Source organism: Saccostrea cucullata, unplaced genomic scaffold (genome assembly GCF_032062105.1).
Source record: "Saccostrea cucullata isolate Sc308-1 unplaced genomic scaffold, CSIRO_AGI_Scuc_v1 ctg11364, whole genome shotgun sequence".
In the NCBI taxonomy this organism is placed as follows: Eukaryota; Metazoa; Mollusca; class Bivalvia; order Ostreida; family Ostreidae; genus Saccostrea; species Saccostrea cuccullata.
The window spans coordinates 1-8,947 of record NW_026923414.1 but is presented as its reverse complement, the minus strand read 5'-3'; the positions used below and the strand labels follow the sequence as shown (position 1 = coordinate 8,947).

At 32.7% G+C, this 8,947-nt stretch overlaps 1 pseudogene; it reads right to left on the bottom strand.

Moving 5' to 3' along the window:
- Positions 1 to 1,355: 1,355 nt before the first annotated feature.
- Positions 1,356 to 6,480, bottom strand: LOC134263942 (serine protease inhibitor dipetalogastin-like; annotated as a pseudogene).
- Positions 6,481 to 8,947: the final 2,467 nt, after the last annotated feature.

Sequence of the window (8,947 nt, the reverse complement as noted above, 5' to 3'; positions counted from 1 at the left end):
AATATACCTTCATCAGCTCCATACGGAAGTTACATATCTCAGTTGATTCGATACGCAAGAGCAGGCTCTACGTATGAACAATTTTTAAAACGAGATAAATTATTTAACAAGTTGATGAAACCAGAATATCGGCAGTATCGTTTAAAGTCATCATTTCGTAAGTTTAAAGGCTAAATACAATGATCTTGTCGGTAAATACAATTTATCATTGAGTCAAATGCTGACTGAAGTTTTTCATACTAATTGTTAGGCCATTTTTTACACATTGAATTGACGACGGATTTTTCCGTTATTCCCCGATCATGAAAGGAGCACACAGCGCGTGTGACCGGTCAGCAGGGGATATTCACTCCTCCATGGCACCTGATCCCACCTCTGATGTTTTGGAGGTCCGTGTTTGCTCTGCTCCTAGTTTGTATCGTTTATGGACTTTTGATCCTGAATATTGTTGTTTATATGCATATGTTTCATGTATCGAATGTTTATATTATTTATCGCATTCTTCTAAGTGATCTCCGTTGCATTTTATACCGAGCTGCAGGCCTTTAATTCAGTCACTGGAACATAGGTGAGTCCATCAGAGAAATAGTATAAGTGACCGTGATTGAATTCCCTTCCAAAGAAGGCTTCCATGTTTATAAATAGGGGCAAGCACCGGGTGGATATGTGTAGAGTTAGTGTTGGAGACTTATAACGCAAACATAGTCCTCAGCTAATTGATAATTAAGGTTTGCAAAAGTAATCTTTCCTTTAACATAGATATAAGTGAATTGCGTCCCCCCTTAAAAAGATAAAATAGAAACAGTCTAGTAAAGTCCCACGGTTGGTGAATTGCAACCATGAGTGTTTTCAATATCAATTAGAGATATATATATATTTTTGATGACCAAATTAAAAAAAAAACACTTATCTAATAAATATTACACAAGTGGAAGAGGAGGGGGTTAAACATCACACTCGTATTAACATAGATTTAAAATTGAATACATGTACCTAATGTTCTTGTATGTGATTATCTTTTTAGAATATATCAATAATTCATTTGAATTCAATAAAACACACATTTTCATTGCATTGTCTATTCCCTGTCTTATATATTATCATTTTCTTTTTACAATATATCATATTATTTTTCAGTGTATATATTTTGTTCTTAAAATAAACAGTTTGGAAATATGTATATATTTATGTGGGAAAAAATTAGTCTTTACGTATGAAAATGGCAAAGAAACGTTTTAGAGCTTCTTTTATTTATTTTCGATGATCATAAAAGATTGTTTTCTTGGACACATATATAAGTATGAATTTACTAGTTAATTCCATTAATGTGTCACAAAAAGTAACGAAACAGGGGTTATCGTTCTTTTTATTTTGAAATGAATTATACAATGATACGAGTCAGAGCTGACGATTAATTTGTGATTGTGTTCCAGGGTTCGGTTTTCTTTGTAGCCTTCTGCAAGGACCGCTCATGGAAAGACCTACACCACTGAAGAAGATTGATAGTACTCATAATAAAATTTGACTTGTTTATTATTATTTTTATGTTCCCCAAACGGAGTTTGGGAACATATTGTTTTTACTCGGTTTCTTATTATTATCATTATTAAGGTCTTCCGTCTTCAGCGGAAGACCTTATTGTTTTCTTCGGTTTCTTTTTCACTTTTATTATTATTTTTTTTTCTTACCGATTTTGTGCACGCGATTTCTCGAAAACGGCTCAACAAAATCTTATGAAACTTTCAGGACGTATGGAACATCACTTGAACCTTATGCGTTTTTTTCTGTTTTGATGACGTCACTTCTGGTCTAGAGATATCGTCGATTTTCTGATTTTTAAGGGTCATTTTGTCCACAATTTTCCCGAAAAACGGCTCCAGATAGAAACTTCAAACTTTGAGGCTAGGTAGAGCTATGTCTGGAGAGGTGCATCAGGTATATCAAATTTACCGGAAGTGACGCTCGTCGGCGCTCGCTATGGCCCGAAAATAGACCTATCACAAATTTCAAAATTTCTCACACCTTTTCTTCGATATCTTTTTACCTGAAAATATTTTGTGAAAACATATAGAACAAAAGAAGTGCAGAATTTAAAGATCTTTCAAATGATATCTCGAAAAAAGGGCTGGCCCCTAAATTTAAGGGCCTAGAGGGGCCAACAATTTTTTCTTTATATCTCAAAACGTATTGAGAATTTGTAATACGTCAAAGAAGCAAAGTTGTTCAAAATGACAAGCTTAATCTATTGAAGTCGTCAGAAAACGTCCAGCGTCGTCACTTCCGGCCAAACCGGAAGTAGTCGAAAAACGCGTATTTTTGCCGTTCTTGACAAGTTTTTTGGTAACAAATGTCTCTAGAAGCAAAAAAATAATTTTTTCGTCTGTTGTCGTCACTTCCGGTCAAACCGGAAATAGCAAAAAATTGCTTATTTTTGCATTAATCAACATAGTGTTAAAGAATTCAAACCATTTTTAGGCGTTATTTCTCATTTTTGTTAAAAATTAATGCTACTTCCGGTCAAACAGGACGGAAGACCTACTCGTTGCTTTGCAACGAGCTTTGCTCTAGTTATTATTATTATTCTTTTTTTCTTCTTTGTTCTCCGGTACTTTTTTGTCCGCGAGTGTTCTCAGAAACTGTTCATCCAACTGAGCTAAAACCTATTTAGGGTTAATAGGTGTGTTGTGTAGGTGTGCGGAACGAAGGTCATTTTGCGCGCATACGCCTGCACGTGCGGGCGCGTGAAGTGAGTTAAATGACTGATATACTTAATATAGCCATAATTTGATTACATGACATGAGGATATATGAATAATATTAATATAATAACATTGTCAAATTAGCACGAACTCACGCGCGTGCACGTGCGCTTTGCTGTGATTGGCTGAAACTAAAATCTCAATATCTCTGTTGTTTTTTGACGAAACCCTTTCAAATTTTAAACATAGTCATACATTAGGATATCCTACATGTACAATATGATATATAAAAAATTTCATGAAATCACGCGCATGCACGTGTGCTGCAATCTGAATGGCTGAAACTTTAAATGGCTATATCTCCTTTATTTTTTGACGAAATGCTTTGAAATTTAAAATATAGTCATGCATTAGAATATCCTGCAATATTTTATACAAAAAATTTCAAGAAATCATGCGCATGGACGTGTGCTGCAATCTGATTGGCTGAAACTTTAAACGCCTATATCTCCTTTGTTTTTTGACGAAATGCTTTGAAATTTAAAACATAGTCTTGCATTAGGATATCCTACAATACGATATAGAAAAAAAATCATGAAATCACGCGCATGCACGTGTACTGCAATCTGATTGGCTTAAACTTGAAATATCGATAACTCTCTTGGTTTTCAACCAAACAGGATGGGATTTGGAACACAGATAGATATAAGGGACTCCTATAAGAAGGCATGGTTGTCATGCACGTGCACACACATGCGTGCATTTGGAACGAGTGAAATTAAAAATAAACTTGAATGAGTGATTTTTAATACTTTTGGACTAAATGCTTTAATATATAGTATATTTAAATATATAGATAGTGTAGACATGATGATATTTTCATAACGCACATACATTCACATGCGCACACGTGCACTGCTAACATTTGAATATAATTGGAATCCTTCTTGGAAGACGTTGTTAAAGTCAAAAATGCACAGAGTTTGTCTTATTTAATGAATCTTTCAGGGAATATGGCACCAAAAGGAAGTTGGGGAGCGTTTGGTACATCTGTAACGGTTCCCGTTACAATTAGCACTAGTTAATATTAAAATTACCTTAGAGAGGGCACTTTTTTATTTATTATTATAAAAAATGAAAAATCATTTTTTTTTTTTTTACAACGAATAAGCATGAAGCTGAAAGAAAATATGACTTTCAATTTAAATTTGATATACAGTGTATGTGTACTAAAGATGTAAACATACGCGCAATTCCTAAAGCAGTCATTTCTGTAGGTAATAAAATTGATTCCACAAACTGGTCTGAGAACAGCATTACACATCATCAAGCATTCACACGTTCCATCTTGTCTTTTAGGAACACCTCTGAAACGTTTTAATTTTTAAGAAAATTAACACAGAGGTTAAAAATAAATTATCTCTCGTTTTCATCAATGATTTCTAATGATATGAATATACGATACTTACGCACACTTCATAACACATTCATTATTTAATGTACGTTTGTCCGTGTACACCACACACACTTTTCTTTATCAGTGGACATTGGCATGAACAAAGATGGTTCTCCTTTATAGCTTTAATTTTGAAAATGATTTTAATACGCAGTGGCGAATAAGGGATTATTCATTCCAGTATTAAAAGGGACCCAGCAATTTGTTAACTTTAGTTTATTCCCGTTTTTAATAATGAAGGATCACCCCTGTCCCATTCTTCCGCCAATGCTAGTAAAATATCCACAAACTTTTATTTGGTTTCTATTCCATACCTACACTGTAGAAAACACTTGTTTATATAGGTTTGTCCATCTTCTCCACACACAGGATCATAAATACGGATACATTTACAGTGAAAAAATCAATCTTGTTTCTTTAATGCCCCACTGCAAATAAGAAAATAAGTCGCCATTTACTTAAAAGATAAACTTTTAAATGTTAACCAGTTTTAGGAACATAGATAAGAAAAAACACATTGTGAGAACTGCCCATCATCTAAAGCCACGGTTTGGAATCCGCATATAACTCTCTCCTGAGAATGTGAGAGGATCATACATTTTAGCCATGGTTTGCGACGATGGGAACTGCGAAGAATAAGAAATTCTTGAGTGAACTTACACACAATATCGTACGCAGTCATTGAAATAGGTTTTCCCATCCGAACCACACACAGGAGAAAAATCAGATCCACACCCACAGGTTGTTCTGTAAGGAACAAATATCAAATATCGCACTGTCACAAGAAAAAGGAGAAGGATATTGTGTAATGTTTTTTATTGTCTGTACCCTGTATTGGAATAAATATCAAATACCGCACTGTCACAAAAAAAGGGGAAGTGAAGTGAGATGTTGTGACATTTTTTCTTAATTTTCTGCACCCTGTATAATATGTAATATAAAATTTGATAGAAATATAACTTTGTATCATTTATGGAAAAAACTTCACACCTAAAAGTATAAGTTTTTGTCATTACAATATCCATTACATCAGCATTAAAAAGACTGGTAGTCTTTGGCTTTTAAAAAATGAGAAATAATCTCGATGGAATCTGTTTTTATATAACTTGCAATGTTTTCTTTGACGTTCTGATCATCTTTTCTACAAGTATAATCTTTTATACAAAAAATCACTTTTCAATAAAGCATTAAGGTTAATAACACAAAAACACACAAAATAAAGTTTTTCTTTTCCAGAAATAAACAATATTTCTTATAGATTTATATATAAAAATAAGTAACCTGAATAATGTTTGACGAGTAAATGCATATGGAGATTTTTGAAAGATTTTCTCACAATATTGAAAATGTGTGTAAAATTTTGTGTAGATTTACATATGTATACAAAAAACGCCACAAAGTCACACATTTGAGCATCAAAGAAGTCTTACGATTTCTTTATAATTTAGAGATTTATTATTTATGTCATTTTTATTCAAAATCAGCAAATAAAACATATCACTCCACCCTCCTAATTTTTGTTTGTGTTAGGTGTCCTTAAATGAAGAAAATTCACAATATCAAACAGAAAAAGCATCATAAAATACGTATCAGAAATACCATCAGTCTACAACCAGTCCCGAAGGTATAATTATAAAAAAGGATCATGTGCAAATTAGTCATTTTATTTACCTCCAGACGTGGTGTTCAGTAAACAGGCGGCTTTGTGACGGCACTGTGAATATCCACAATCGGAAGGAATAGAGGAGCATGTAAATCACCTAGGACAGTTTGTAAACTGTAAAATAAAGCGTTCAATTAACTTTGTGTGCATATATTTTAAATTTCATCATTTTTTTTACTCTGTTTAACTGACAAGCGACTATTAATATTCATATCCAAACGGGTTTTTTTACAATATTGTAAATTATATATTTAAAAATAATACTTTTAATAAGATAATTGATAAGTCCTTTGTATTCTGAGATGTATTTTCATTCGCTTGATTTTTTTCTTTTCTTATTCTAACAATGTTTGGGAAGATGTCATTCTATTTTAAAGATATAGAATTGTGGTTATAATATGTATAATCTTTTAATTATAATGGAACTAAACATTATCAAAAATAAATAAATAAAAAGCAAATTAATAATTCAAACAAGATACTGGTTTCATGAGGTACTGAATGATCATAGATGGATGAGGAAAGATCTTAAGTGAGATAAGTTCTTAATTACCAGACAAGGATCGGGAGCACATTCACACCTGGGACAACCAACAGGTAAGTAACCGAAAGGACACACTTGGCCGTACAGGTATACGGGCTTGGGATGCTAACTTGTTCTTCTACAAGCAAAGGAAAACACATTTAATATATAATCTCATCTATTATGACCGATGAGTTCAAAAAGTCTTCAAATTGTCAGATATCTTTTTTTATTTTTTGAAAATATATCTTTTTTTAAACCATTAATGAGGAATTAAAACAATTTAAGATAATTAACACAAGTAACCTATGTCCAAAAATCAGCAAGATTTATATTTCAATATTTTACCTGAGTTATGTTTGCCAAATAAAGTGGGAGTTATTGCTGAGATTGTGTTTGAACGTTAAAATGTGTGCAAATTTGTATAGAATCAGAGATTAAAACCATCATTCACACAGTATCATATCAAAGCTTAAAAGAAAAAAATAGCTTGAAGGATTTATCATTTATTTTTGTTTTTTGTATGATAAAAATCTGTTTAAAATGTAAATCAATCCACGCATAATTTTTTATTTGTTTCATAATATTATATCCTTAAGAATCCTTCATTTTCACCCAAAGCAGTCAATTGCCACTATTTCACTTAGCCCAAACAAAGAGTTATCAGGGGTTTTAATTGACTAAATTTCACGCATTTTGTTAATATGAGATAACCATCGACAAACATCCAATGTTACATTTAAGCTAACCATTAATCTCTGAGGAAATTAGCTAAATCTGTAAACGTATAGTTCAAAGTCGTCATAAAATGCTTGATTGAAACAAATATTTCAAAAGCTGAATTGAGCAAGTAATTTATAATTATGTGTATTTGAAATCCCCATTGAATTATTAATAACAAACGATACCCCGCCCCAAACCAATATAAATATAATGGAAGTGTCCATGTCTTGCTTAATTTTCTATGGTAAACTCAACATATACGTTGGTCAAAAAGTAAAATAGAAAGTGCACAATTGCAATATGTAATAAAGATTCTGTGAAAGTCTCATCAAATTTCATTCAGTTATGTGAGACGAAATGGATATAAGATGGGTACCCCAATCGTAACAGTCGGTCGGACAGTCGGACTGACGGACATCCGGATTACTATATACTATAAACCAACTTTTATTTGCACGCAAGAAATATTCGCGATTTTCGCGACCTACTAAAATTAGCTAATATTAATCGCCGCGAATCCTTTGTTTTTTCTTTAAATTGGTAAAGAATGTTACCTCAGTCGTGAAAATTACTCGTCACGGAATGATTTCGAACAGACGAATCGCGAATGACGTGAATAATACAGACTGACTCCAGATCAGGTCACGTGATTGGACAAAATGGCCGATAAAGACGGGGAAAGTGGCGATTTCGTTTGAAATTAGGTGACCGCTGACCGCGTTACGCAAGTGACCGCTAAATAGAGTTACTTTATATAGGAAATTTCATTGGGAGGAAATAAAATGACCGCATAGGACAAGTGACCGCTGGATAGAGGTGACCGCTATGACTGATGTTTGACAATGAAGTTTGACTGTAGTTGGTTTACAGTACCCTGCCGCTTTTCAAGCGGGGGTACGAAATAAATATACGATTTTCTTTTAGTGTAAATGATTGTATGTATTCTTAGCCTTCTGTATGTGATTTTGATGTCGGTTCATCAATGTACATTCTCTCTGTTTCAGCTCCCTTATAACTTTATTGGGTGGATAAAGTAGACTTTGGCTGTAAATATCATTCTCATACACAGTAAGAAAGATTTTCATTTAAAAAATTAGGGTACAATGATTATTATAAGTAAGATACATAAATTCTGTAACACCTGCAAAGTAGGTTTGCAATAATCAAGGAACCTTGGATATCTCAGTTGGTAGAGAACTTAACCAGTGATGCAGGGGTCTTATCAAACTAGCTGCAGTGTTCTTCTCCATCTGAGAAGTGGATTTTTATCTGAAGTAAAAGTTATTTAACATTTACATTTTTGTTTCTAGAGGTGTGAAATTGTCATGTTCCTGTCCTCTTTGGTGAGATTTTTTATTCTAGGAGAAAATCTGTATAACAAATATTTACCACGGCACGTAGAGGTGGTATGTAAGAAAATTTGGCTTTTGATTCTTATGTATCATTGCACAATGAGAGAAAATGTTTGAACAATATTTTTTATCTCAGCTTAAAAAGTTTAAAGGAGTTCATCCTCGACCTCTAAAATTCACATTGGTATATTGTTTTCTAGTTAAAGATATTTCCTTAGTAGCTGATGTGAAGCATGTCTGGTCCAATGTTCACGTCCAGTTTCCTTAAGGAAGCATAAGCTCCTAAATGATATGAAAAAATTGATATGGAGAGGAAATTTTAGTTTATATTTAGATACATTTATTCAGATAAACAAAACTTCCTTTCGAGGAATTTGAAATGTTTTTATGTATATATTTATATTGATTCACATTAGAATTTTTTCAGCTAGAAATAAGAAATCCCTTAGACAAATTATGTGCATGATATTTATTAGGTATTCATTTTTTAAAAATTCAGCTATTATAAAAAAAACTATGCTTTTTAAAATT